Source organism: Thermobia domestica, chromosome 10 (assembly GCF_964235325.1).
Source record: "Thermobia domestica chromosome 10, izTheDome1.hap1.1, whole genome shotgun sequence".
Lineage (NCBI taxonomy): Eukaryota > Metazoa > Arthropoda > Insecta > Zygentoma > Lepismatidae > Thermobia > Thermobia domestica.
This window is the reverse complement of record NC_137463.1, coordinates 41394981-41404825: the sequence shown is the minus strand read 5'-3', so window position 1 is coordinate 41404825 and position 9845 is coordinate 41394981. Positions and strand designations below refer to the sequence as shown.

General features: G+C 34.3%; 1 non-coding gene across 1 annotated transcript; it reads left to right on the top strand.

Annotated features, from left to right (window-relative positions):
- The first annotated feature begins 6641 nt into the window (after window positions 1–6641).
- TRNAN-GUU (transfer RNA asparagine (anticodon GUU)) lies at window positions 6642–6715 on the top strand. The gene has a single exon. It is a non-coding gene; the product is annotated as a tRNA-Asn (tRNA).
- Window positions 6716–9845: the final 3130 nt, after the last annotated feature.

The window sequence follows — 9845 nt, the reverse complement described above, 5'->3', positions numbered from 1 at the left end:
CTTAATTCAAAAAAGGACCTTGGTTTGTTTCCATCACGTCAGAATGTTTTACAAATGGCAATGTACCAAATGTAGTGTATATAAAAAAATATTACAAATATGCGGCTTTAATGACATAATCGATTTGTTATGTGAAGCACATGGTATTGTGCGGCTTAGTAATGGAAGAAAACAGAATAGAATACAATAGAAAAGAAATACTTTCAAGCTTAGTCGTTGTATCGACGTCTCTTTAGACAAGTCATGCTGTGTTTCCGGCTTTTCCACGCGCGCTCTTTTCTGGGTTTCTCTCGGTACAACATCCAGCAATAGTACACCATCATTGTAGTATTTCATCGTCCTTGGAAACGCTTTTCCATTTCTTAGATGTCCTAATGGAATCTCTCACCCATCTCTTCACTAACAACACCTAGATTCTTGGGGAATTAGTCCAAATGGGAAGCAGGAAATAAACAAACTCATGGAACAGCTTAAGTTTTCGTACTTCTGCAGCATAGTATCAATGATAGACTTGAAATTCAGATCGATCTTTCTTGTTGCTCACTTGGTTATTAAATCTTTAAAGGCGACCCAGGCTTGTATTTCAGCAATCTCCATGTGTTGCTCAAAATGGCTATCTTAGCAAAGTTTTCTAATGTCCAGATCCGTAAAGACGCCCTCTTTTAGTTTTGCGGTTGATAAGGCTGGAAATTTGGTACTCATGTGCTGGAAACATGTAGACTATCATCCTATGGTAAGGCTTCCACAAATTGCTTCATCAAGCCTAATTTGAATGTAGAGGTGATAGGAGAACTTTCGTCATCTCGATGAGAGGTTTTTCTGAGTACATTTTTTACTCCAGCTTCCAGAAATTTTGTGAGTGACGTGGACAATTTAATTTACCCAAGTTTTAGACTTCAAACACTGTTTTAGTGTTACCTAATTCATAGTATAAAAACTACAAAATTGATAAAATGATTGCACGAACACAATAAAGAGAATTTATCAACTTCTAAAGATTCCCAAGTCATTAAACAAATACTCCAGTGCAATAAAAAATAGATTAAATGTTTCTATACCGCAATCTTCGAGGACCATTCCCGACGCAGAAAAATTCTGATAACTTCTAGATGAAAGTAAGAAAATAATCAGTGCGTTAGTTTTGTACAGTCACGAACATTAATAAACGGAGGCTGAAGCCATTATTTCTTATGGGTCCAACCTCCATTTATTAATGTTCGTGACTGTACACAAAATTACAAAACGAGACGAGACGACAAAAAGTTCTGCGAAAATCGAGACGAGACAAGACAAGACGTCTACAAAATTTTCGAGACGAGATAAGAAAACCTTATCTCTCGTCTCATGGGCAGTAATAATAATAATAATAATAATAATAACAGATAGCCTATACAAAATAATAATGTGACTAATCTTATTCTTACTATGGTTTATAACAGTGGCGGCTCTTGAGGGAAATCACATTGGCAAAAGTTAAAATTTTAGCGCTACAAACTAAGAGAAGAAAACTTAACCTAAGGTACTAATTTTGACCGACGTGACTCTCCTCAGGTGCAGAGTTGCCAACTCTGAAAAATAAAATTTCCAGCTCCAGCTCATAATCCTCAAAAAAAAAAAATATATATATATATATATATATATATATATATATATATATATGAAGAATAATTGTATTTTAAACCTTGAAATATATAGTTGAGGCTGATAAAAGTACCGGTCTGCCGGTAAAATACCGGCCAATTGGCAACCCTACTCAAGTGCCGTCAATGGTTTCTGTATATAATAAATTTGGATTTACCTGTTACTTCTTCATTTTGTTCCTCTCTGAGTGTAAGTTTACAGATGACACTTTCCTCTTTTTACGAATGATTTATTTGTAGATGTTGTATACGAAACTTTGAATTCTCCACAATGAAGAGAATACCAATTACACGAAAGAACATAGATTATTATCAGTCACTTTGTAAAACCACCATGACTAGAATAGCAGTGTTGTGAACTAGTAACACTATTAGAAATAATTTTAACTTCGTATGTACTGGTATATGACACTACGTTTTTTTTTTTAAAAAAAAAGTTTTATTTTGCTAGGTTCTTTAGCCAGTTCTGGTAAATACAAGGCACATTTGCTGGTTGCCGAGTTTTCCCGGAGAAACACGAAAGTTCAAATGAGCTCTGAGACACTCTTCAACGAACAAGCGATAAGCTAAGGTTGATGATAGCTTATCATTTTCTTTTTTTAATCGTTAGTTTTCATTGATTTTTGATTTGCCAGTTCATGATGAGAGTTTTATTTTAATGTGGTTCAACCTGCAGAGATTATGAATCAGCAACTATACTGTCCAATATCTTATTATCATATCGCACCAATTATTTGCACGAAGGAGAAAAAATGATAAAAAGATCTACAAAGAAATATTTCCTGGTTGCATCTCCGCAGCAAGTACTGGCTTCATTTTATAACGAAGTTTAACTATTCGAAGCGCTCGGGAGAAAACAGGAGAGAAAATGTAAGTGACCAAATTGTATCTTTGAGACATTGGAAATTTTTGGTTAAAAAAATAAATAAAATTATAGATTATTTTAACAAATGTAACTTACACATGTACTCATGTTCAAAAATAGAGTTCCTATCTCTGTTTTTAACCCTTTGAGGATTGATGGTATCTTTAGATACCATGGCGTAGTGTTGTATTTGACCGCTTATTTAGGTCCTATGACAGGTATTTATGCCGGTTTTTCATTGGTCAAATCAAGATGAACCAAAGAACAACCCCAGATGCGTTTTGGAACCGGATGGTCAAATTGGCGACGCCAAGTCAAGCGGTGGGGCGTTCCTTTTATTATTAAGGCAAATTTCAAAAATTTTTCACGCCTTTAGTTTTCAAGATATCAGGTTGAAACTTTGCATACGGATTTGTGCACCTTTAGGTATTTCTCGATTTTTTTTTTAGATCCCTACGTGAACCCGGGGCCGGGCCTGAGGTGCGCAAGTGTTCCGAGAGGGTGATATGTATATGGCCTAAATTCAGACTTTCAACAATTTTTCCGCTCTTTGTTTTCAAGATATAAGATTGAAATTTTGTACACATATTATGTATATAACAACATTTTTTTCACAAAAAAATCAGATCCCTACGTGAACCCAAGGCAGGGCCACAGGGGCAAAGTTTTTCGGAAGATTTTTTAAAAAATCGGGTTTTTCCATAATTTACCTGTTCAGGTATATGATACGGACATATGAGTGGTACCATTGGAAAGGGCTTGTTATACTGAAGAAAATGGCGTTTGAACCATGACGTTAGGTTAAATAGTAAAGACACAGTAAATTTTTGAAGTACATATGTATGAGGGTTACTTTCAGACTTTAAATAATTTCTCCCGACCTTAGTTTTCAAGATACAAGATTTAAATTTTGCACACGTATTATGTACACTTATGTCCAAAATGATTCTCGGATATCTATAACTGTCTTCTTGTAAGAATATAATTTGATAATGATTTTGCAGGGCACTTTTAATACTGATACTATGTTTATAATCGGGAAATGTATATTTGTAGTAAATTTCATAGGAAAAGAATTATAAATACGAAAATTAGAATGAGTAAAACAAAATGTTGCTAAATGGACAAGAAAGTTTTATTTTCGTTTGATTGCTCTTTGACATGAAATTTGCCACATACATGTCTTTACCGATTATACACATACTAATATTGTTAGTTACAACGAGCCATCCATAACGTTCTGATAACATCCATTCCAAGGCTCAGCTCTGAGTTAGTTACAACGAGCGCCTGAATTTCTTAGAATTGGCAGTCGAGTCGCGCGAGCGGAATACCTTGACCGATTTGATCACTTCTTTTTTCTAGATCATTATCGGTTTAAGTAAGATTAGACTAGAGCTATTTCATTTAAATATTGACAAGTAAGATTTAAAAAAATGGAAGAAATGTGATTTTTTCTAACTCCGGTAAAGTTTAGAGCATATGTGCGACCAAAAGATATAAATTGATTGTATTTTTCTATTATTGTTATTAGCTGGACCTGTGCTCTTTACACAGCACGTCATTCACATACGAGCATGAATCTCCTCATTCCTCACAACTGTGCATGTCCCTTTACAGACACAAGTGAAAGACGTGTTGATAAAAGTCGGCAAGGGATACTATAAAGGGGAGCTTGTTCGATTATTTTTTTCAATATCTCGATTTTTTTCAAAGTTCAATATCATTTGCAAGATTGAGTCTACTTCCGGTTGGAGTTTCTAATTCATTTGTGATCAGTGTTTTTTCTGTTCTTTCATACAGTATGTAATAAGCAAATACATTACATACACATTAAATTATAATGTCAGTGTTCATTGGGCAAAACACTCCAAATAAAAAAAAAGATTCAACTTAGCCTGGAGAAATGGTTATCCTTCGTTTTTCATTATCATTTGGTCTGAGAGATATACAGCCCCGATATACAATATGTTGTGTTGGAATGTATAACTCATAGGATATGATGCTTTACTTTTTAAAAATTTCAACACTTCCAGTGTACCCCTAAAAATGTAATAATGAAATAACGCCCAAGTTTTTTTTAAATATTCAATTAAAACTCGACAATCTAAACAAAATTTGGAATCGACCAGCGAAATCGGCACGTTTCTAGCACTTGTGGTTTTTCGAGATCTCATTGCCGAAAGGATTGGGGACAAACATATAAACCTAGCATTTTAATTATAGATTCCTTTTTAGTCTCCCCAAGTCGCAATTTTTCCATGGTATTACGACTTGAAAAATAATTGCATTTTTTCGGCCCACCCTAATAAACATGGAATTCCAATAGATTTTTTTCAGTATTGGATACAAGTTTGTGGAGAGATTAGCAACCAGTGGTGATTTCAGATTTCCTTCTGGAGTGGGACTTTCAAGACAAAGGGGTAAAAGCAGTGCTGCATTTAGGATCTCGGCGCCCCTAGGGATTTCTGCAGTCGGCTACCCCAATAATTACCTGTTTCTCCACCCTTCATCCATAGCTGAAAAATAAAATTTAACTAAATTATGCTTAACTAGTGAATTAACAATTTATTACAGTTAAATACCACTCACTAGATGCTACAGCTACAACTACGTAAAAAAATAACAAATAAGAAACACGTTTTGAATTATTTTTAGATTTCTTACGCTTTTATGTATTTATTACTGCATAGATTCGAAATGCAAGGCGCATCTATCAAACGTTAAAAAAAAAACTATTAGTTTTTTATTTTTTACTTTTTCACATGAAAAAATCTAACAAATATTACTTAATTTTTAAATTTTGCGCCCTCCAAAAGTTATGCGCTCTGGGCAAGGGCCTAGTCAGCCTAATGGGAAATGCGGCACTGAGTAAAAGTAATGGAGATGTGCCCCGAGGGAATTTTCACCCTGAACATTCCGTGAAATAATCTGTTTACAATCATCATCATCATAATATGTATCCTTGCATCAGGGAGTGGTGTTTTGCATAAATTCAGAATCTTCCATACATTCAGTACCGGTTGAAAGATATTACAACAGTAACATGTTAATTATCAGCGCTACAAGGAAGGAAAGAAAGCTTTCATTTAATGCTTATTCAGTAAGCTGTATCCAGTGGCGTATTTAGGGGGGGGGAGCTTCCGGGCTTAAGCCCCCCTCAAATCTTACTTACTATAGTAAAGTATATAAAATATCTTGCTGAATTTTCACATTTTCAGGCAAAGCCTCCCCGAAAGTTAGCAAAGCCCCTCTCGAAACAAAATCTTAAATACGCCACTGGCTGTATCAAAGAATTGAAAACATTAGATAAGCTTTCTTCTCTTAGGTAGTAGCGATAAAATACAACTTTTTTACCATTTGAACTTCCTTCAAGAGCCACCACTGGATGTACCATAGTCTTTATTTATTTATTTATTCATAATTATTTCTGGGAATAACCGGCATCTATGGTCTTAAGCCCGTCACATATGAGGAATAACGTCTCTCGGCGCGCACGTTATTCACGGAAAGAAAGACTGGGGAAGGAAAGAAGGGGCCTCAGTGGCGGATCTACGACGGTGCCGGGGTCTTAGTCCTCTCCCAGTCTTTTAAGTAATAAAAATAATTGAAGCTATTATGTATATATTTTTAAAGTCCATGGTGAACTGATTGAATTGATGATATACCTGTCATAGTCCGGGTTCTTTCTGACCCCTTCCCCTAGTTTTTACCTTCTGGATCCACCACTGCTCACAGTAAAGACTACTTGTAGACTTGTTAAAAAGAAATAAAGTAATTCAAAAAAATACATGTTCATCCCTTGTCTTTGCTTACTTTGCAAGGAAACTTTTTTTTTTGTTACAAAAATAGTTCACTCAAAAAAAGTTTGATATTACCTCCTCAATACGAAATTCTGAAAATGAGCACTTTCATTTTTTCTTAATACAATAATTTAAGCACTGAAATATTCTAAATTTACTTAGGTTTATCATCTTGAGCTAGAATGTAGTATGCAAATCAAAGAGCATGTAAGATTTACACGTATATATACACTACACTTTGAATGTGACTTTTTTTTTGACTGTGCGTTTCGCAAAATTGAAATGATGTAGATATCTTGCTCAAGTATGCAACTACAGTAGGCAGCATCACAAGCCTCCGTGGCGCAATCGGCTAGCGCGTTCGGCTGTTAACCGAAAGGTTGGTGGTTCGAGCCCACCCGGGGGCGAGAATTTTAGATACCCATAGTCGTATTATGATAAACATTAATTTAGTGAAAAATAAGTAATATAGCAGTAACGAGTTATTTTATGATAAACATAAATTTAGTGATACAGCAGTAACGAGTTATTTTATTTTCCACCTTATTTTCCTAAATAAACTAACGATCCTGTTTCGCTGTTGCTTTTTTTCCTTCATTGTACAGCAAGTATAGCACATCTAGTGTATTATAGATTAGATATACAGTTCAGACTCCCTGATAAACAAACCTATAGGTCATGGGTGCCGGTCCGGGGAGGTGAGTCATCCAAAGTTTGCTTGAGCTCACAGAATCTGGATATATTTAATTGAATCTTTGCCTATATGACAATGAACCACGCATGACTCAAGCCACTCCCTCAAAGTTATACAAACATCGGCAGCGCTGCCACAGATCCAGGTTTTTGATAACGTTAGTATTTGAACAAATACATTAAAATGGCACAAAAACAGTCACTTCAATATGTATTCTAACGATATTCAAAGAGACCCATGTTACAATCTTACGAATTATGATAAGAAAAACAGTCAAATCTAAATGGTTCATAAACTAAATTTAAATTTTGGAAGCTATATTTCTAGTTTGTAAATCAACTAGCATTCATTATACATTAGTTTAATTAGATACCAGGGGCCTACACGAGCTTTTAATTTCCATAGAGACCTTGAAAATATATGAACGATTATACTCTTATAGGAATATTTTCAAGATCTCGTTCACAATACTCTCTTCAAAATCCTTAAGGTCACGTAACGTTTCAAATTTATCACTTTGCCTTTGCTACGCGCTCCCATAATCTACAAGAAACAGTGAAATTTAAATTTATTCGCGTGATCGGAAAAACACCCCAAATTATTTGGTTACTGAGTATACCCAGAAGAAGGTAATTTATGTCTTCTAGCAAATTCATTTAGAGTATATTCAACAATCGAAATTCTTAACATTTTTTTCATGCGTATTAGAAGTTCAGACCAATGATAGGAAACTACGGAATTTTTTACTTCGTAATAACTTAAAAGTTCCAATTCATAATTTAAAATAATAATAATAATAATAATAATAATAATAATAATAATAATAATAATAATAATAATAATAATAATAATAATAATAATAATAATAATAATAATAATAACCTCCCTGCTTAAATCTCGTGAAAAAAGTGTGATTTTTCTTTAGGTAATGTATTGTCAGCAAAGATCAGATTGAATCGCCACTTCTGGTTTTCTAGACCACAGTGCGCTACCTCGTAATTCAAAGGAAAAAAATAATTCATTATACATTAAACAAATGTAAAGTGATGCGGCAGTGGTATTAGCAATAGAATACGAATCGTCAGAATAGTAATAAATAAATAAATAAATAAAAATAAGCATAACTATATATACACATACAGGGTGTCCGAAACCAATTAATTTTCTGTACCACTCTCGGTTTCAGTAGAGATATTAGTATGGAGATGGAATATGTTCTTGGGATGCTAGATTGATTGCAGAAAACTTTTGTAGCTACCTATTACAGTTTTTATTGTATAGTGACCAGTGGCACATTTAGGATTTTGTTTCAGGGAGAGAAGGGGCTACGTACAATACTTAAATAAGCATTTATATTTTTCCTTTTAGGTGCCGACATATTTTAATTTTCCTTCCTTTAATATTTGTATAATGACACTTCCAGGTATGAAGAACGAAAACATTGAATAAGAGTGGCGAGGGGGCAGAAATAACTTAAAGATAAGATAATATCTACACCAGTGCTACTCAACCTTTTTTTTCTCGCGTACCCCTAGACAAAGCTCGCCATCCAATTGTGTACCCATGAAGCTGTTTAAAAGAAATTAATTATTAAACTTAATACTCATGTTCTGTTGATTAAAAAAAAGGGGGAGGGCAAATAGAGACCCAACAAAAGGACAATCAGTGTGCCAATCAAAAGATTATTTACAGTATTTATATTTCTTCCCCATGTCAGTATATATATATATATATATATATATATATATATATATATATATGACGTAGGTGCAGATAATACCCCATGCTAAGGGTGTATTTTTTATGGCCTTAATTTTCAAGAAACACAAAGAACAAGATATGTGTGTTGCAGAGTAGCCTTTTCCGCGTGTATAAAAAAATGTGGCGATGATGCGATTCACTTCTATTTTGTACACAAGTTAAAAGAAAAAAGTGTTACAAAGTGGCGTATTTACCAACACGTGCAGGTAATTAAGATAAATCTAGAATACTACTAGAAACATGTAATAAATTTTGCAATTGCTTATATCGTCTGTATTATACGAACTCAAATATTACTACAAAACATGATGAAGCAAAAAAAAAAAAAAAAAAAAAAAAAAAGAATAACCAAAGTGCAAGATGAAGATAAAAAGATAAAATGTAAAAACGATAATCTCCAAAGTTGAAATGAAGTTCCAAACTGCAAAAGTCCATAAGAAATAAAACAAACAGTGTTACTGTACTGTGACTTTGAAAAAAAAAAAAAATTAAGCCGATATTACATGGAACATGTGGGATAAATGAAAACATCTTTGTCTTTTGCAGTCTATCCTGCACAAGCCCTGGCGTATTTTGCTGCACCATGCTTGGTATTGATTTAGTGGCCATGGAATTACAAATACTGAAATTACACTTATAAAACAAAGTGTTCCTAGACGGACACGAAATAAGGCGTTCATTGCTGTAAACAATTGGCAATGTTCTGAGTTAGCACGGTACTAATAACGGATTGAATATCTCTATTGAAATAATAACGTCCTTCCACGGAACCTTCGCGAAGCAAACAATATTGCACGACGTGCCGGTCTCAGCGCTGTCTCCTGGAGTATTCGTCAAATCGGACTTGTTCAAGACCGTGGCACATAATGGAGGAGCATTTTAGCGGATTTCGTCGGAAAGGTCCCAGCTCTGAACACTTGGCTTATTTAGCTGCACTGGCGTATATACCAGTTACCTTATATACATATATACTGTATATGAGTGTAGGTGTGAGTGTTTTTATTTGCAATTGTATAATCATGTTAGAATGGTATGATGCCGTTTAAATCAAATTCAACTCCACGACTTGAGGAAAGGGATTT